The sequence below is a fragment of the Mustela erminea genome, chromosome 4 (genome assembly GCF_009829155.1).
Source record: "Mustela erminea isolate mMusErm1 chromosome 4, mMusErm1.Pri, whole genome shotgun sequence".
Classification (NCBI taxonomy): domain Eukaryota; kingdom Metazoa; phylum Chordata; class Mammalia; order Carnivora; family Mustelidae; genus Mustela; species Mustela erminea.
This window is the reverse complement of record NC_045617.1, coordinates 97,334,419-97,356,565: the sequence shown is the minus strand read 5'-3', so window position 1 is coordinate 97,356,565 and position 22,147 is coordinate 97,334,419.

Sequence of the window (22,147 nt, the reverse complement as noted above, 5' to 3'; positions counted from 1 at the left end):
AGAGAGAAGTCAGATTCTTTCTTTGGGTCACAGGATATAAAGTCAATACAGAAACCTGTTGCATTTTTACATAACAACAATGAGGCAAAAGAAAAAGAAATCAAGGAATTGATCCCATTCACAATTGCACCAAAAACAGTAAACACCCAGGAATAACCTAACCAAAGAAGTAAAAGATCTGCACTCTGAAAACTATACCACACTTAAGTAAGAAACTGAAATCCACTTAATTATTTTTTATTATTTTGTTCAATCAGCCAACAAAATTTCTTTTTATTATGTTCAATTAGCCAACATATAGTACATCATTAGTTTTTGATGTAGTGTTCAATGATTCATCACTTGCATATAACATCGAGTAACAATACATGTAACACATGCTCTCCTCAAGGAAGGAAGCAAGGAAGGAGGGAGGGAAGGAAGGATGGAAGGAAGGGAAGGAGGAATTGAAGAGGACACAAAGAAATGGAAATCCATTCCATGCTTATAGACTGGATGAACAAACACTGTTAAAATGTTTTTACTGCCTAAAGTAATCTACACATTTAATGCATTTTATACCAAAATACAACCAGCATTTTTCACAGAGCTAGAATAAACAATCCTAAAATCTGTACAGAACCACAAAAGACCCCAAATTTCCAAAGCAATCCTGAAAAAGAAAAACAAACTGGAGGTATCCCAATTCTGGACTTCAAGCTATATTACAAAGCTACAGTTGTCAAGACAGTATGATACTGGCACAAAAACACACATATAGATCAGTGGAACAGAATGGAAAACCCAGACATAGACCCACAACTCTATGGTCAACTAATTTCTGACAAAGCAGGAAATATCCAATGGAAAAAAGACAGTCTCTTCAATAAATGGTATTGGGAAAACTGGACAGTAACATGCAGAAGAATGAAACTGGACTACTTTTTTACACCATACACAAAGATAAATTCAAAATGCATGAAATACCTAAATGTAAGACAGGAAACCATCAAAATTTTAGAGGAGAACAAGGTAGCGACCTCTTGGCATTGGTTGCAGCAACTTCTTACTAAACACATCTCCAGAGGAAAGAAAAACAAAAGCAAAAGAGAATTATTGGGACTTTGTCAAGATAAAAGTCTTCTGCACAGCAAAGGAAACGATCAACAAAATTAATAGGCACCCTATATAATGGGGAAAGTTATCTGCCAATCACATATCATGGTTAAAGGGCTAGTACCCAAAATATATGAAGAACATATCAAACTCAGCACTCAAAAACAAGTAATCCAGTTAAGAAATGGGCAGAAGACATGAATGGACACTTTTTCCAAAGAAGACCCACAGATGACTAACAGACACATGAAAAGATTATTCAAGATCACTTGGAATCAGGGAAATACAAATCAAAACCACAGTGAAGTACCACCTTACACCAGTCAGAATGGCTAAAATTAACAAGTCAGGAAATGACAGGTGTTGGTGAGGATACAGAGAAAGGGGAACCCTCCTACACTGTTAGTGGGAATGCAAGCTGGTGCAGGCACTCCAGAAAACAATGTGAAGATTCCTCAAAAAGTTGAAAAACAGAACTATCCTATGACCCAGCATTTGTACTATTGGATATTTACCCTAAAGATATAAATATAGTGATCTGAAGGGGCATGTGCTCCCCAATGTTTATAGCAGCTATGTCCACAATAGCCAAACTATGGAAAGAACCTAGATTTCCATCAAAAGATGAATGGATAAAAATGTAGTGTGTATGTATGTATATAAATACACACACACACACACATGCACGCACACACACACACACACACTGGAATATTATGTGGCCACCAAAAACCAAAATCTTGGCATTTGCAACAACATGGGATGAAACTAGAGGGTATTATGCTAAGCGAAATAAGTCAGTCAGAGAAACACAATTATCGTATGATCTTGGTGATCTGAGGAATTTGAGAAACAAGACAGAAGATTGTATGGGAAAGGAGGGAAAAATGAATCAAGATGAAACCAGACATGGAGACAAACCATAAGATACTCTTAATCTCAGGAAACAAACTGAGGGTTGCTGGAGGGGAGGTGGGTGGGAGGGATGGGGTGGCTGGGTGATGAACACCTGGAAAGGTATGTGCTATGGTGAATGTTGTGAATTGTGTCAGACTGATGAATCATAGACCTATACCCCTGAAACAAATAATACATTATATGTTAATTTAAAAAAGAAAAAGAAAAAGTGAGCAGAAGAGATGAACAGACATTTCTCCAAAGATGACATATAGATGCACTGGGTGTTACATGCAACTAATGAATAGTTGAACAACATATCAAAAACTGATGATGTACTATATGCTGGCTAACTGAACATAATTCTTAAAAAAATAAAGAAGAAGATATACAGATGGCTGACAGACACATGAAAAGATGCTCAACATCACCAATCATCAGGGAAATGCAAATCAAACTGCAATGAGATATCACCTCACACCTGTCAGAACAGCTAACCAAAACCACAAGAAACAGGAAGTATTGGCGAGGATGCAGAGAAAAGGGAACCCTTTGCTCTGTTAGAGGGAACATAACTGGTTCAGCCACTATGAAAAATAATATGGAGTTTCCTCAAAAAATTAAAAATAGAATAATCCTATGATCCATTAATTCTATTACTGGGTATTTACCCAAAAAATACAAAAATACTCATTCAAAAAGATATATGTATTCCTATGTTTATTATAGCATTACTTATGTCAATAATCAGGATATGGAAGCAACCCAAGTGTCCATCAATAGATGAATAAAGAAGATGATATACAGATACAATGAAATATAACTCAGCCATAAATAAGAATGAAATCTTGTCATCTGCAACAACATGGATGGTTATAGAGGGTATAATGCTAAGTGAAGTGAAGTAAGTCCATCAGAGAAAGATAAATACCATATGATTTTACTTATATGTGGAATTTAAGAAACAAATGAATAAAGAAAAAAAAGAAACAAACAAACAAAAACCCAGACTCTTAACTATAGAGAACAAACATGCTTACCAGAGGGGAGGTGGTGGCAGGGAGGCTGGAGATGAAGGGGTTTTAGAGTAGACTTAAAATGATGAGCACTGAGTAATGTTAGAATTGTTGAATCACTATAGCCTACACCTAATATGAATGTAACAGTTTGTAAAATATACTATAATTAAAATATTTTTTATAAGAGAAGGTATTCTAAGGAATAGGATAAAGAGAAATATATGGATAGGGACACGAAATAGAACCAGTTATGAAAAGAACAGCGAAGCATGGCTGAGATACTAAATGAGATATGACAGAAATATTAGCTCCAGCCAGTTACAAGTTCGCCAAGTTTAAGAAGAGATTACTTCCTTTGCATAGCAGTAATGTCTACGTGGTGCCATGCTATGCTCTAAATGCACATTAAAAATATTTATTACTGGCCTATCGAAAAATCTTTAAGAAAATGCATAGTGACTAGTACCTGAGTCTTCTCATTTTTTTTCCTGTCCACCAATTCTCTATACTTAAGTTTTTGTGGGTTAGTTTGACTTCAACAGCTGAAGTCATGTTGCAGAAAGCTCTACCCTTCTGAATGCCCTGAGCATCTAGGCATGGTGTATATGGTAATCTTGTCAAAGAATGACTTTTATGTCACATGACATTCCATTTGAGTGCCCAAGTATTTCAATATGAAAAATCAGGGAAAGATCCACTTGATTGAGGAGAAAGGTAAAATATGAACGCAATTTCACCAGCCTCCTTAGGAGACACAAGGTATCATATTTGCACTGCATTCAGAATTTTGCAAAAATTCACATTTCCATATGCCTGAACATGCATACTTCTCCACATCATGGTAAGCTTTAAAACTTTCTTATGTAAAATTATCTATCTGTAAGTCAACTAACCACCATTCACTAAATGCTATTTAATAAAGTGATACCAGATACCCCTCTACCAATTTTTGACCTTTTTTAAAAACACATAAATAGAGGTGTGTTTTGGGAGGTAGTATATGACATAAAGTTATTCAAATGCATGAACTTCACATTTAGAAATATGTTTTTAAAAAACTCAAATTCTTGAAGAATGAAGACTGCTTCAGAAAACCAAAGTAGTTTGCTGCAGCTTTATTTTTCCAAAACTAATCTGTCATCTCCTGCCTCAGAACAACTTTCTTCCCTTAAAGGATAATTCCTAAGGTCAAGTTTCGGATAATATGTGGCAGAACTCATTCTTGTTAAAAAAAAAAAAAAAAAAATTCTCAAACAGGACAAACTTGAGACTTGGAGCCTGGTAGGCAGAGCAGCATTCAAGAATGCAGTAATATTTTGCAACTTCCTTTAGGTGTTTGGATACGACTGATAATGTCCGTGAAGACACCAGAGCTAGAACAACTGGAAAACAGCAATTTCTTTCCTTCTAATTGAAGCCACATCATTTTTATTACTTACTTTCCTCACATTCCTTAACAAAATATTCTTCTTGTTTTGATTTGTCATTTCTTCCAGAAGAAAACTATAAATTTGATTTGTTAGTATATTCAAAAAATTTCAAACAGAATACCTAGTAGTGCAATTGCGGGGACATAGGGTAGCTCTATTTTTAATGTCTTGAGGAACCTCCATACTGTTTTCCAGAGTGGCCGGTGATGGGGGTAATTCACGCAACTAATGAAATGCTGAACACTAAAAAATAAATAAATAAAATAAAAAATCTCAGAAAGGAAAGTTATCTTTCATTCAGGGGGCATGAAGACATCTAGTCTAAAAACTGTGATACCAAGAATATATTCCTCCCAAAAAGCTAGAGTGTGAGAAATGGAGTTGGTGGCCGTGCTCTTCGTGTAGCTGTGGGAAACTTAAAACTATTGAAGCAGGTTTCACAAGGGCTAGACCAAGAAATGACTTGAAAAATTAAAGCTAAATGAACCTAGGTGAAACATGCCAGAGGACTAACTACCTTTGATGCTTCATTCCATGGTTGCAGTAAAAATCAATCACGATAGTACATGAATCAGATTTTTTAAGTGCATAGCACTGTACAAATTTAGCCATTTCCCATACATTGATCACAATTACCTATCAGCCATCTACCTTTTTCTGAATATCTTCAATACTTATATTACGATAAAGGCAATTACCCTTCCAATTATGTAAACAGTGACTGATTCACATCCAGTGTTTCTCCCTTTCAAGCAATGCACCCTTCATGATAAAATCATGACAACTGTTAGAGAGAACATCTGTACTTCTTACTCAACTGGTGCTCTCATAAACACAGAAGCCAATATCCCATTATGAGCTGCAAGAGTTAGTTCATTAGCCATTGACAGAACGATTCCGGGACATCCTTGAAATCAGGAAAAGATCAACTAATGGCCTGGGATTTTCAATGTGGAAGTAGGATATGATCACCCAAAGATTAAAGAGCCAGAGCTACTGCTATTGGGAGAAAGTCACATGCATTGACCTACAGTCAGATTCATGGCTCAAGACTCACTTCCTCAATCTCAAAAATAAGCAAAACTCAAACGACAAATGAGGATTTCCATAGTAGTACGCTTCTCTGGTTAGAGCAACTTGAAGCTTGAGATATAATTTTTGATTGTTCAAGGAGTCAGTCACCTAGCCAGTGCCAAGATGAGGCTGAAGATGTATGTATAAATATATCGGGGGGGGGGGGATGACTGTAAAGAGTAAGAAGAGAAATTATGTTGGCTATTCAGAATTTTCATATAACAGCCAACTTAACTATGTCTTCCATTTAAGAAAAAATAAAAATCGAAAAGGAACTGGAAAAATAAAAGTGGTAAATCCCACAAGCAGTTTACTGCTTAGAGTTATGCCCTGGTTCTATTTAACTCATCACATGTATACACACTGTAAGTTAACATACCATTTCAGAAAGTCAGTAAGAATGATACCATTGCTTTATATTCCCAAGAATATTGTAACCAATACTGAAGTATTGCTAAGGAATGAAGTGACAATGGCTATAATGAGTGCCATGTGAATAAGATCATAGAATAGAAATACCCCATAGTCTCTTGGAAGACCAAGGGAAAGGATTCTAGGGAGACTGAAAGCCAAAAGTGGAAAAAGTAAAAAAGCAAAGAGAAGGAAGAATTAAGACCAGAGTGAGCTTAAAAATATAGCTAAATTAATATTCAATTTAATAATAATGACACTAATATCAACTCCTATTTCTACACAACCATGACTTTGTGTATTTCAGGAGACACTTTCATTTTATCATCTAGGACTAACACCTTGGGGCATACAATATATAACACCATGTGCCACACTCTTCTAAGCCTCTTAAAAATATCTATCATAATTTCTAATATTATTATTTCCATTTTACAAATGAGGTTATGCAACTTGCTTGGCCAGGAATGGACCAGGAATTTAAACCTAGGTTGGAGAGCTCTTAATCCATCTTCCTAAGGGACCAGAGGTCAAAGCAAGTTGGATGGGGTGCATGTCTTTCCTGGATGGCAGAAGGCTGTTCAGACTGCAACCTGAACCTCGGGGAAGTGAGACACAATGAATACTTAGGCAGTTCAAAGAGATTTCTAGCAAGGTCATAAAGAACATTTTGTGTGCATGAAGTAGTATCACCTGAAACTGGTTTAATGGGCTATATAATTCCAAGTATGACAAAAAATGAACCTAATGAGAGATTCATAAAATTCCTAATCCAAGTCTTCTGGGCCATTCTTAAGAAGAGCAGAAGTTCCGTTAACCTGGCTTGGTGTTTCTGACAGTTGGCTAGAGGGTGGCATGGATAGGAGAACACACTCCAGGACTAAAAAGCCCCATCAACAGAGACATAGAAAGCTCCACTTCCAAAATGTATCCTTCACAAGCCCTGCTGAATCCCCTAAATACTCCTGGGGAGAGTCACTCCTGGGTTTTTCACTTTCACTCCTCACTAAAAGAGGAAGCCTTGCAATTCTAATCCTAACTAAACCTTTTCCTTCGTAAATATACGTAGGAATTCAAACTCTTACAAAATCTTCTACACAGTTTCATATACTCTTTGAATTTATTTGTCTTCTGCCTATGGGCGGTGTTGCTAAATCTCCTCTAAAGCCAATAAAATGGAAATAGTTGAGAATCTGAATGCGTTTAACTTGTTTTTTAAATTTTTATTTCTTAGAATTAAATTTCCATTAGTTCTGTTCTAGAAAACAAAGAGATTCTATACAAACTCATCTGTTTACAAGGGTCCAATTGACCTAGAACTTAAACCACCCTGATAGGAGATAACTTACCAAATACTGGTAAGTAATACCGGTAATACTGGTGGCCTGAGTGGGAGAGCTCATCGATTCCTTGGAAGAACCATGTATTTAATCCTTATTCAATGTGTTGCCTCTTCATGACTTCAGGGGGGGGAAAAAAAAGACAACTCTTCTAGTAGTGCGAAGAATAGCTTACTCAGTATAGGATGGCTTTCTTTAAAAGGAGAAAACCTCCCTTTGGCTTCCTCTTTCCAGGAACACCACCATACCAATCTTCCTCATGATATACCAAAAGTATTATGTGAAGACAAATGGGTCCATATAGAGCAGTCCATGCTTTCTGCCACAGGTTAATGACAATCAATAGACCAACATGCAAAAGCCTATGACTAGGGCTCTCATTTTATAAAATATGTGATTCTTGCAGGGGGAACAAACAGATCATTAATAATATCTTAGGCAACTGAGAAACACAGCCACCAACTAAACATGGAGCATGGTTTAGCACAGACCTTGAAGCCCACTGGGCTTCTTCTCCTTCCAGATAAACAGTTACTGGTCTCATTTTACAGATAGAGTTAGCTAACATTGTAATTTTGTTTTTTAAAGGAGATAGAGGTTTATTGAATAGATTGCAAGAGAATAGCGAGGACAGATCATCTGAAGCTAACACTGCAATTAAATGAGGAGTCCAAAGTCAGTTCATAAAAGTAGCTTTACAGAGTTTATCACTGTTAATAAAAGTCCATAGAATGGGCTGTGTTATTTATGGATTTAAACTCAAAGTAGGACACCTGGGTGGCTCAGTTGCTTGGGCGACCATCTTCAGGTCAGGTCATGATCCTGGAGTCATGGGATCAAGTCCTGCATTGGGCTGCCAGCCCAGAAAGGAGTCTAGTTCTCTCTCTGACCTTCTCCCCTCTCGTGCTCTCTCTCACTCTCTCAAATAAATAAATAAATAAATAAAATCTTTAAAAAAAAAACCTCAAAAACCTGTATTCGAATTTAAAACCAAACCTAAGATAAAACTTATTACAATACCAATAAATGAGGTAATTTAATATTCATGTACTTTTTTTTATTTTTAAATTTTTTTATTTTTTATATAAACATATATTTTTATCCCCAGGGGTACAGGTCTGTGAATTGCCAGGTTTACACACTTCACAGCACTCACCAAAGCACATACACTCCCCAATGTCCATAACCCCACCCCACTTCTCCCAACCCCCCTCCCCCCAGCAACCCTCAGTTTGTTTTGTGAGATTAAGAGTCACTTATGAATTGTCTCCCTCCCAATCCCATCTTGTTTCATTTATTCTTCTCCTACCCACCTACCCACTTAAGCCCCCATGTTGCATCACCACTTCCTCATATCAGGGAGATCATATGATAGTTGTCTTTCTCAGGTTAACTTATTTCCCTAAGCATGATATGCTCTAGTTCCATCCATGTTGTTGCAAATGGCAAGACTTCATTTCTTTTGATGGCTGCATAGTATTCCATTATGTATAGATACCACATCTTCTTGATCCACTCATCTGTTGATGGACATCTAGGTTCTTTCCATAGTTTGGCTATTGTGGACATTGCTGCTATAAACATTCGGGTGCACATGCCCCTTCGGATCACTACCTTTGTATCTTTAGGGTAAATACCCAGTAGTGCAATTGCTGGGTCATAGGGCGGTTCTATTTTCCACATTTTGAGGAACCTCCGTGCTGTTTTCCAGAGTGGCTGCACCAGCTTGCATTCCCACCAACAGTGTAGGAGGGTTCCCCTTTCTCCGCATCCTCGCCAGCATCTGTCATTTCCTGACTTGTTGATTTTAGCCATTCTGACTGGTGTGAGGTGATATCTCATTGTGATTTTGATTTGTATTTCCCTGATGCCAAGTGATATGGAGCACTTTTTCATGTGTCTGTTGGCCATCTGGATGTCTTCTTTGCAGAAATGTCTGTTCATGTCCTCTGCCCATTTCTTGATTGGATTATTTGTTCTTTGGGTGTTGAGTTTGCTAAGTTCTTTATAGATTTTGGACACTAGTCCTTTATCTGATATGTCGTTTGCAAATATCTTCTCCCATTCTGTCAGTTGTCTTTTGATTTTGTTAACTGTTTCCTTTGCTGTGCAAAAACTTTTCATCTTGATGAAATCCCAATAGTTCATTTTTGCCCTTGCTTCCCTTGCCTTTAGCGATGTTCCTAGGAAGATGTTGCTGCGGCTGAGGTCGAAGAGGTTGCTGCCTGTGTTCTCCTCAAGGATTTTGATGGATTTCTTTCTCACATTGAGGTCCTTCATCCATTTTGAGTCTATTTTTGTGTGTGGTGTAAGGAAATGGTTCAATTTCATTTTTCTGCATGTGGCTGTCCAATTTTCCCAACACCATTTATTGAAGAGGCTCTCTTTTTTCCATTGGACATTCTCTCCTGCTTTGTCAAAGATTAGTTGACCATAGAGTTGAGGGTCTATGTCTGGGCTCTCTATTCTGTTCCATTGATCTATGTGTCTGTTTTTGTGCCAGTACCATGCTGTCTTGATGATGACAGCTTTGTAATAGAGCTTGAAGTCTGGAATTGTGATGCCACCAACTTTGGCTTTCTTTTTCAATATCCCTTTGGCTATTCGAGGTCTTTTCTGGTTCCATATAAATTTTAAAATTATTTGTTCCATTTCTTTGAAAAAGATGGATGGTACTTTGATAGGAATTGCATTAAATGTGTAGATTACTTTAGGTAGCATAGACATTTTCACAATATTTATTCTTCCAATCCAGGACCATGGAACATTTTTCCATTTCTTTGCGTCTTCCTCAATTTCTTTCATGAGTACTTTATATTTTTCTTAGTATAGATTCTGTTCCTCTTTGGTTAGGTTTATTCCTAGGTATCTTATGGTTTGGGGTGCAATTGTAAATGGGATTGACTCCTTAATTTTTCTTTCTTCTGTCTTGTTGTTGGTGTAGAGAAATGCAACTGATTTCTGTGCATTGATTTTATATCCTGACACTTTACTGAGTTCCTGTACAAGTTCTAGCAGTTTTGGAGTGGAGTCTTTTGGGTTTTCCACATATAGTATCATATCATCTGCGAAGAGTGATAGTTTGACTTCTTCTTTGCCAATTTGGATGCCTTTAATTTCCTTTTGTTGTCTGATTGCTGAGGCTAGGACTTCTAGTACTATGTTGAATAGCAGTGGTGATAATGGACATCCCTGCCGTGTTCCTGACTTAGCGGAAAAGCTTTCAGTTTTTCTCCATTGAGAATGATATTTGCGGTGGGTTTTTCATAGATGGCTTTGATGATATTGAGGTATGTGTCCTCTATCCCTACACTTTGAAGAGTTTTGATCAGGAAGGGATGCTGTACTTTGTCAAATGCTTTTTCAGCATCTATTGAGAGTATCATATGGTTCTTGTTCTTTCTTTTATTGATGTGTTGTATCACACTGACTGATTTGCAGATGTTGAACCAACCTTGCAGCCCTGGAATAAATCCCACTTGGTCGTGGTGAATAATCCTTTTAATGTACTGTTGAATCCTATTGGCTAGTATTTTGGTGAGAATTTTCACATCTGTGTTCATCAAGGATATTGGTCTATAGCTCTCTTTTTTGATGGGATCCTTGTCTGTTTTTGGGATCAAGTGTGATGCTGGCCTCATAAAATGAGTTTGGAAGTTTTCCTTCCGTTTCTATTTTTTGGAACAGTTTCAGGAGAAGAGGAATTAGTTCTTCTTTAAATGTTTGGTTAATTCCCCTGGGAAGCCGTACGGCCCTGGGCTTTTGTTTGTTTGGAGATTTTTAATGACTGTTTCAATCTCATTACTGGTTATGGGTCTGTTCAGGCTTTCTATTTCTTCCTGGTTCAGTTGTGGTAGTTTATATGTTTCTAGAAATGCATCCATTTCTTCCAGATTGTCAAATTTGTTGGCGTAGAGTTGCTCATAGTATGTTCTTATAATAGTTTGTGTTTCTTTGGTGTTAGTTGTGATCTCTCCTCTTTCATTCATGATTTTATTTATTTGGGTCCTTTCTCTTTTCATTTTGATAAGTCGGGCCAGGGGTTTATCAATTTTATTAATTCTTTCAAAGAACCAGCTCCTAGTTTTGTTGATTTGTTCTATTGTTTTTTTGGTTTCTATTTCATTGATTTCTGCTCTGATCTTTATGATTTCTCTTCTCCTGCTGGGCTTAGGGTTTCTTTCTCGTTCTTTCTCCAGCTCCTTTATGTGTAGGGTTAGGTTGTGTACCTGAGACCTTTCTTGTTTCTTGAGAAAGGCTTGTACCACTATATATTTTCCTCTCAGGACTGCCTTTGTTGTGTCCCACAGATTTTGAACTGTTGTATTTTCATTACCATTTGTTTCCATGATTTTTTTCAATTCTTCTTTAATTTCCCGGTTGACCCATTCATTCTTTAGAAGGATACTGTTTAGTCTCCATGTATTTGGGTTCTTTCAAATTTCCTCTTGTGATTGAGTTCTAGCTTCAGAGCATTGTGGTCTAAAAATATGCAGGGAATGATCCCAATCTTTTGATACCGGTTGAGTCCTGATTTAGGACCGAGGATGTGATCTGTTCTGGAGAATGTTCCATGTGCACTAGAGAAGAATGTGTATTCTGTTGCTTTGGGATGAAATGTCCTGAATATATCTGTGATGTCCATCTGGTCCAGTGTGTTGTTTAAGTCCTTTATTTCCTTGTTGATCTTTTGCTTGGATGATCTGTCCATTTCAGTGAGGGGAGTGTTAAAGTCCCCTACTATTATTGTATTATTGTTTATGTGTTTCTTTGATTTTGTTATTAATTGATTTATATAGTTGGCTGCTCCCACGTTGGGGGCATAGATATTTAAAATTGTTAGATCTTCTTGTTGGACAGACCCTTTGAGTATGATATAGTGTCCTTCCTCATCTCTTATTATAGTCTTTGGCTTAAAATCTAATTGATCTGATATAAGGATTGACACTACTGCTTTCTTCTGATGTCTATTAACATGGTAAATTCTTTTCCACCCTCTCACTTTAAATCTGCAGGTGTCTTTGGGCTTAAAATGAGTTTCTTGTAGGCAACATATAGATGGGTTTTGTTTTTTTTTATCCATTCTGATACCCTGTGTCTTTTGATTGGGTCATTTAGCCCATTAACATTCAGGGTAACTATTGAAAGATATGAATTTAGTGCCATTGTTTTGCCTGTAAGGTGACTGTTACTGTATATTGTCTCTGTTCCTTTCTGATCTACCTCTGATCTACCTTTGCTTAGAGGACCCCTTTCAATATTTCCTGTAGAGCTGGTTTGGTGTTTGCAAATTCTTTCAGTTTTTGTTTGTCCTGGAAGCTTTTAATCTCTCCTTCTATTTTCAATGATAGCCTAGCTGGATATAGTATTCTTGGCTGCATGTTTTTCTGGTTTAGTGTTCTGAATATATCATGCCAGCTCTTTCTGGCCTGCCAGGTCTCTGCCTGGCAGTCTCTAAGTCAGCTGCCAATCTAATATTCTTACCATTGTATATTAGCAGACTTCTTTTCCCGGTCTGCTTTCAGGATTTTCTCTTTGTCACTGAGACTTGTAAATTTTACTATTAGGTGACAGGGTGTGGGCCTATTCTTATTGATTTTGAGGGGCGTTCTCTGAACCTCCTGAATTTTGATGCTCGTTCCCCTTGCCATATTGGGGAAACTCTCCCCAATAATTCTTTCCAGTATACCTTCTGCTCCCCTCTCTCTTTCTTCTTCTTCTGGAATCCCAATTATTCTAATTTTGTTTCGTCTTATGGTGTCACTTATCTCTCGAATTCTCCCCTGGTGGTCCAGTAGCTGTTTGTTCCTCTTTTGCTCAGCTTCTTTATTCTCTGTCACTTGGTCTTCTATATCGCTAATTCTTTCTTCTGCCTCATTTATCCTAGCAGTGAGAGCCTCCATTTTTGATTGCACCTCATTAATAGCTTTTTTGATTTCAACTTGGTTAGATTTTAGTTCTTTTATTTCTCCAGAAAGGGCTTTTATATCTCCCGAGAGGGTTTCTCTAATATCTTCCATGCCTTTTTCGAGCCCGGCTAGAACCTTGAGAATTGTCATTCTGAACTCTAGCTCTGACATATTACCAAGGTCTGTATTGATTAGGTCCCTAGCCTTCGGTACTGCCTCTTGTTCTTTTTTTTGTGGTGAATTTTTCCACCTTGTCATTTTGTCCAGCTTCGAGTATATGAAGGAGCAAGTAAAATACTAAAAGGGTGGCAACAACCCCAGGAAAATATGCTTTAACCAAATCAGAAGAGATCCCAAATCATGAGGGGGAAGAAAGGGGATAAAAAGAGGTTGAAAAAGAAAGAAAGAAAAAAAAAGAAAAGAATTAAAAAAAGAAAATGAATAAAGAAATGTATAAAAAAGAAAAAATATATAAATTAGATAAACTAGTTAAAAAACATTAAAAAAGAAAAGGGTAAAAGTTAAAAAAATTTTAGCAGAGGAAGAGAAAAAAAATGAAAAAGAAATTAAATTAACTGCAACACTAAAAAATCACACGAGAAAGCCATGAGTTCCGTGCTTTGCTTTCTCCTCCTCTGGAATTCTGCTGCTCTCCTTGGTATTGAAACTGCACGTCTTGGTTGGATTTCTTGTTGATCTTCTGGGGGAGGGGCCTGTTGTAGTGATTCTCAAGTGTCTTTGCCCCAGGTGGAATTGCACCGCCCTTACCAGGGGCCGGGCTGAATAATCCGCTCAGGTTTGCTTTCAGGAACTTTTGTTCCCTGAGCGCTTTCCGTAGCGTTCTGGAGGACGGGAATACAAATGGCAGCCTCCTGGTCTCTGGCCCGGAGGAGCCGAGAACCTGGGGCCCCACTCCTCCGTGCACCCTCAGAGAACAGCGCCCAGTAACTCCCGTCTGCCTGACCTCCGGCCGCACTCCAAGCTCACCGAGCCTGTGGCCGGTTCAAGGTAACCCCGAGCTGTGATCTTACTGTCGGCTCTATCTCTGTAGCCGGCTTTCCCATTTCAATACCTGCAAGCTCTGCGACACTCAGACACCCCCGATCCTTCTGTGATCCTGTGTGACCTGAGGCCACGCTGACCCCACATGGGCTTCACCCCAGTTTAGCCTCTGGAGAGATGTCCCTCAGCGGAACAGACTTTTAAAAGTCCTGATTTTGTGCTCCGTTGTTCCGCCGCTTGCCGGGAGCCGACCCCTCCCCGCCGGGGTCTATCTTCCCATCGCTTTGGATTCACTTCTCCACCAGTCCTACCTTTCAGAAAGTGTTTGTTTTTCTTTTTCTAGAATTGCTGTTCTTCTTCTCTTCAATCTGCCGATGGATTTGCAGGTGTTTGCAATCTTTAGATAAGCTATCTAGCTGATCTCCTGCTAGCTGAAGTAGTCTCAGCCTGCTACTTCTCCGCCATGTTAGAAAATCCCATGTAATTTTTTTTTTTAAGATTTTATTTATTTATTTGAGAGAGAGTGAGAGCTGGGGGAGGAGCAGAAGGAGAGAGACAAGCAGACTTTGTGCTGAGCATAGAGCCTGATGCAGAGCTCAATCTCACAACCCTGAGATCATGACCTGAACTGAAATCAAGAGTTGGACACTCAACTGACTGAACCATCCGGGTACCCCTATTCATTTACTTTCTAAAATGAAAGGTATACACTATAAAGGCAATTAAGGCACCATGTTTCTAAAAAGAGGTAGGAACAAATATTTTGTCCAGGAGGCACAAATGAAGTACTGAAACCAAAATTCCTAGGACTCTTAAGTAGTTCATAAAGAAAAGAGGAAATCTGAGATCAAAATGATCTCAAAACATTCAAGGTAAATGACAAAATAAAGTACTATAAAAAATTACATGCATATTTGACTATCTAATACAGAAGTTGGTAAGCTTCTTCTCAGAAAGCCTGTTAGTAAATATTTTAGGCTTTGCCAGCCATTAGGTCTCTGGCACAACTACTGAATTCTGTCCTTGGAGAGCTAAAGAAGACACAAACAATATATAAATAAATGGGTATAGCTATGTTCCAGTAAAACTTCATATTCCAAAAAAAAAAAAAAGCAACTGGCCAGGTTTGGCTCATGGATGTAATTTGTTGATCCATGCCCTAATACACTTTTGTTACAGCCAGTCATTATTATATCATTTTTATAATGGTCGAAAGGATTGAAATGAGCTTTTGCCCAGGCCAGCTTGGTTGTACTAACTTCTAAATGTACCGTAAGGATTAGAACTCAGAGGAGAATTTTCCAATCTTACTATAGTAGTGCTACTTAGGTCCTTACGCTATTTAAAGTCACACTTTACATGTTTCATTAGCATATAAAAAACCATCCTCTGGAAAAAAATCCATTAAATGATTCAATGTGGAAAAATCAACTATCCTAGTTTATCTCTAGAAAGATAATAATAAACCTTATCTATTTACATTTAGCCAGGGACATATAATTTTATTGCTTACAGAACAAAGGCATACAGTCCAACTAACAATGAAGCTGTTTAAGTTTTCCTTTGGATGGGTTTATAGTCAGACTACATGAAGTTCACAGCAATAGTAGGACACAACAACCCAGAGGAGAAGAGAAGAGATGCAGATAAAAGCAGCAGCCACTTCCTCTATAAATTAAGTCATCCAGTTGTGATAAAGGAAGACAAGAATTTGTAGGTAACCTAAGTACCAAGGGAAATGTAACAAATACAATCCATCTTATTACTCTCATGAATCTGATATGAACACTATTAAGATATGGCCTTATGGCCAAGTGTATGTCTTAGTATGGACAGGCATTTTCTGATGACATAACAAATGCCTAGAAGGACTATATCTCCTTCTGAATAGTTTTCAAATAACATTAGTTTATTGTTCTGTGGGTATCCAAATAAAAATATGCATAGTACTTGCTATTATTTTGAAGTGAACTTTGATATGTTTAAGTTCCCAAACTTAACTAACAGTCACATAATTATTTATGTGTATATGCATTTGTGTGGATTTCTTATAATATTTCTTCAAATGCAAACATATATATCACAGTCTCATTATTTCGTTTTCAGTCAAAAAGCAAATTTTCCAGGTTTTTAGCTCTTTTTTTTTTTCATTTCTATCCTGATACAGATTGAGCTACTATTTTCCTAAAATTTTACTGAAGCAAGTGCTTTTAATACTTTGTTAACAATCTTATCAATCCACAATTGAAAACGAAGGGGTATTTACTGACACTCATGCCTATTGAAAAAAAATCTACAAAGCCCAGGGAAGTACAGTCTCCTATGTTTATATCCATTTACTTTTCAACCCTATATTTGTTGGTCATGTGAGCTAACAAAGGTTTTTCTACAGATTTACACACCTATTATTAGTGATATTTATATTATGAATAGTTGTAGTATTGGAATGTTTTTAAGCTCAGGTGAACTTATACGAGAAATTTACCCAATTACTTCAAATGAAGTAGAAATTTCCTGGTCTGTACTGGACTTTCCAATTCCCTGAGTCTTCTACTTTCTTCCTATTGGTCCCTGTGTATCTCGACTTCCACTCTAATAAGCTGAACACTGGACTATCACTTCAACTACACTATTACAGCTATTGCCTTATTATCTTGTCTCTTTCCCCTCTGCTTATGTTTCTGCCCAAATCCCGAATCTTGAATCAAGTTTCTTGTTGTTACAATAACAAATTACCACAAACTTGGTGACTTAAAACAACAAATATATTCTCTTATAAATACAGCTCAGGAGATCAGAGGTCTAAAATGAATTTCTCTGGACTAAAATCAAGGTGTCAACAGAACAATTTCTTTCTGGAGGCTCTGGGGGTTGAATCTATTTCCTTGCTTCTTCAACTTCTGGTGGCTACTGATACTCCTTGATTCATGGATCCTTTCCTCTATCCTCAAAGCATATTGCCACAACCTCTTCATCATGTGATCACATCACCTTGTGCTTTTGGTCAAATCTCCCTTAGTCTCCCTTTTATAAACACACTCTTAATTACATTTAGGTTTCACCATAATGATCCAGAATAATCTCACATCTCAAGGTCTTTACTTAACTTCACCTGTAAAGTCCCTTAGCCATGTAATATAACAGTCACATGTTCCAGGGATTAGGACCTGTTTATTCTAGAGAGGCATTATTTTGCCTGCTGCACTATACTGCTCAATCCTAGAGCTCCAGACCCATCCCAACATCAACAAAACTCTCAACCCACTACGAAGCCCAATGCCTTTCTTTTCCCCTATATAGGGGCTGTTAGAGGCATCAAAGTAGGATGCAAAATGGGGCCAAGAAAGTCAACATTTTTCTAGTGGATTTCAGCCCACCTAAGAAATGGGAAATGTCAGCACATTTCCCTGGTCAGCTCTCCTTAGTTGTTTTATTATTATTGTTATTATTATTAAGATTTTACTTTTTTAGAGCAGTTTTAGGTTCACAGCAAAATTGCGTAGAAGATATATTTATTTCCCCTATACTCCCTGCCCCCAAATATGCTTAGTCACCCATTACCAACATCCCTCATTAGAAGGACTGATGAACCTACATTGACACATCACAATCATCCAAAGTCCATAGTTTACAATAGGGTTCACTCTTGGAGTGGTACATTCTATGGGTTTGGACAAATGTGTATAATAATATATGCTCATTATAATAATATCATACAGAGTATTTTTACTGCCCTACACATTCTTTGTAATTTACCTATTCATCTCTTCCCCCATGCTCTCCCTGCCAACCTGATAACCACCAATATTTTTATTGTCTCCATATTTTTGACATTTCTAGAATGTCATGTAGTTGGAACCATACAATTTGATGATGAACCCTTTTAAGATTCGATTCTTTCACTTAGTAATATGGATTTAAGTTTCTTCCATGTCTTTTTATGGCTTGACAGCTCATTTCTTTTTAGCACTGAATAATATTCCGTGGCCTGAGTGTACCACAGTTTATCCATTCACTATGAAGAAAAATGTCATGAAAAAAAAAATACATTTTGTTTTGTAAGAAATGGCCAAACTGTCTTCCAAAGTGGTTGTATCATTTTGTGTTCCCACCAGCAATGAAGGGGAGTTCCTGTTGCTCCACATCTTCATCAGTATTTGGTCTACTTATGTTCCAGTTTTTGACCATTTGAAATGTGTGTAGTGTTATCTCCTGGTTTTTATAGTTTGTATTTCCCTGATCATATATAATATGGAGCATTTGTATATATTGCCATTTGTATATCTTCTTTGGTGAAGTATCTATTAAGTTCTTTAGTCAAATTATATTGTTTTTCTTCTTACTATAGAGTTTTAAGAGGTAGGATTACAGTCCTTTAGCAGATGTACATTTTGCAAATATTTTCTCCAGTATGTGGCTTATCTTTTAATTCTCTTCATGTTTTCTTTCACAGAGCATAAAATTTTAACTTTAATAAACTCCAGCTTATCAACTGTTTCTTTCTTTCATCATTCTTTTAATGTGGTATCTAAAAAGTCATTATCAAACCCAAGGTCATCAAGAGTTTCTCCAATGTTATCTTATAGGAGTTTTGTAGTTTTGTGTTTTACATTTAGCTTCAATTTTTGTGAAGGTTGTTAAGATTTATGTCTAGATTCATCTTCTGCATGTGGATGTACAGTTGTTCTAGAGCTATTTGTTAAAAATACTTTGCTCCATTCTATTGCCTTTGTTATTTTGTCAGTGATCAAACTATATTTATGGAGGTCTATTTCTGCGTTCTCCATTCTGTTCCATTGATCTATTTGTCTATTCTCTCACCAATACCACACTGTTTTGTACAACACACAGTAGTTGTACAGTAAGTAAGGTGTGCCAGTCCTCCAACTTTGTTATTTTCCTCCAATATTGTGTTGACTATTCTGAGTCTTTTACCCTTAAAATAGAAACCTTAGAATCATTTTGTTAATATCCATAAAGTAACTTCATGGGATTTTGATTGGGATTGCCCTGAATGTCTACATAAGGTTGGTAGGGACTGACATCCTGACAATATTGAGTTTTCCTACTTAAAAATTTGGAATCTCTCCATTCATTTAATTCCTCTTTAGTATCTTTCATCAGAGTTTTGAAGTTTTCCTCATATAACTGTTGTAAACATTTTGTTATATTTATACCTAAATATTTCATTTCGGGGGTGCTGATGTAGTCTTTTAAATTGTTTACTATTATTTCATACCTTCTCTGTTTTCTTCAAACAAGTCACTCTGCCATTGCCTCCCTCAGCCTCCATTTCCAAAATCATGATGCTACTAAACAGCCCTCATTTGGAACCTAAACTACCTCAAAGGCTTTTAACTGATTTCCTTATTTCTAATAGTAATAATTACAACACTCAAGAGATCGTTGAAGTGGACTAGGCGACAACGATGAAAGCCTGAAATAAATTACTGCTAATAGATAAAAATGAGAAGATGAATTTAAAAAATATTTTGGGGGAAGAATTGATAAAAATTGCACATGGCAAGGATGAAGGGTAGTTGGAACATAATAGGGAAACTTCTAAATTTCTGGCTTCAGAATCTGGATGACTGGCAATGTCCTTAATGAGGATCAGAAATAGGGCACAGAGTGAGTTGTGTAAGGGGAGATGATGAATGAATCCAGGATAAATATGAGGATCCCATAGTACAACCAAATGATAATATCAACAATCAGTTTCTTCTGTTGTCCCAGAATTCAGGACAAAGATCAGAGAGAGAGATACAAAATTTCACAAGCTATACCAAAGTATAGCTAGTTGAAGTCAGTGGCCTAGATAAGGTCAGTTGAGGGCAGAGTATAAAGTAAAAGAAGACAACTGAGAAAAGAACCCGCCCCATATTTAAGGCTTGAGTAGAGGAAGAGAAGTCCATGAAGCTGGACTGTATAAACTCCAATATTCAAGAGAAAAAAGAAAGAAATGTTATTAAAAAAAATTTACAGTTACACAGACATGTCTAGTGAAATCAGGAATGAACACTGTCTGTGGGACTGGGTGGATAAGACGTCATTGGTCTTCATGGAGTAGAAAACACAGAAGTCAGTTTTGGGGGACTGAAAAACCAGTGGGCATGGGGAAGTGACAAAAAAAAGCGAGGACAAAACATCAACAAACTTGAAAGGAAAATAAGGAGACAAAACAATAGGTAGTGGAGATATGAGACCAAGAAAAATCTAGTTATTTTTCAAACATTCTTTTGTTTAAGATCAGAGAAACTAGAGCATATTTTAAGTAAGAGGAAGGAACCAGTACACATGAAAATATAAAAGTTGCAGAAGAAAGAAAGAAAAAATGATACAGCAGGGTAGAGAAGACAAGAGGATCCATAACAGAGGTGAAATGATGGTCTTTAAATAAAAGCACAGCCATGTTTTTTCTAAAAATGAAGAAAAGGAGAAAAATCAATAGATTTGGTTTTAAAATTCATTTGAATGCCAAAGAGCATATAGAATTCTCACTTAAGAACTTTGATTCTGTCTATGAATTAAAGGTGAGGTCATCATCTGAAAGGCAGTTATATCCCGAGGAACATGATAAAAATGTGGAACAGCTGGGACGCCTGGGTGGCTCAGTTGGTTAAGCAGCTGCCTTTGGCTCAGGTCATGATCCCAGCGTCCTGGGATTGAGTCCCACATCGGGCTCCTTGCTCAGCGGGGAGCCTGCCTCTCCCTCTGCCTCTGCCTGCCATTCTGTCTGCCTGTGCTCGCTCTCTCTCCCTCTCTCTCTCTGATAAATAAATAAATAAATAAATAAATAAATAAATCTTTAAAAAATGTGGAACAGCTAATGTTAGGAACAGAAGACTTGGGGCACAGGAAAGAATCGATGAGAATAACTGAGGATACATTTGATTCCAGAAATATGAAATTATAGCACTTGTTTACCAAACCCATAGTAATAGTATTTTTCTCAGGGGTTCTTGATCATTCTATAGATGAGGAGTCAACACGGGACTGTGCGTTCTTCTGCAAAAATGAGCAAAAAGACAAAGGGGGAAATCTTGAATTGAGGGAACAAATCTAGCCCCCAGTTCATCACTTAAAGTGACAAAACCAAGAAAATCAGGAGGACTGCCTTGATATATCACATATCTGAATGGACGTGCCAGTTTCTCCCCACCTTCTTGATAAGGTCTGTGATTTCCCTTAATACATGTTTTTAATCTGGTATTAGAAACTAAAAGCTTAAAATTAAAATACCTAGTTAAGAAAACACATTGTCTAAGGATTGATTATTTTAAAAATCACTAAGTACAAATCATGGATTCAGATCTACTTAAGTGGAAGGTTCAAGACTTGGGTGTCCCACAGACTCTAGGTTCAATTTCCAACTGTAATACTTAAGTATTACAGGATGTGATAAACATGTCTTAACCCTGCTCAGTATTAATAACCTCATCTATAACATGGGGGTTAAAAATGTACCTTACTCAATTTACATGAACAATACAGTTAAGATAGATGATGATTATGGATAGATAGTATCCATTAGGTATTACTATCTCGTATTTTGGCAGAAGGGAAAACTTAAACAGCAAAGAAACACAATTTTGAAATGTGAAGTAACTATTGAGAAAGGGAAATAATACAAGTTGAAGATAGATTTCACTCAAACCACAATTTTAGTCTAGGGCAAAACATGTTTGTTATCTTCTGTTCAAGAATAAAGAAAGATATGCAATGTGGCATTGATGTGTACTGCAAATATGAACATGACAACCTAAGAGGGACAATTTTTGCAGAGCCTTAAGATACACAGCAACACTGGTTCAGCTGGTTTATGCATATTACTCATATTAGCAGAGTCAACTTCATTAAAAAGGCACTGTATTTGCAGACATTCTCTTCACCGCAACAGTGATGTCTTTAAAAAAAAAAAAAAAAGAAAAGAAAAAAAAGAAAGAAAAGAAATTAAACAACAGACCTCT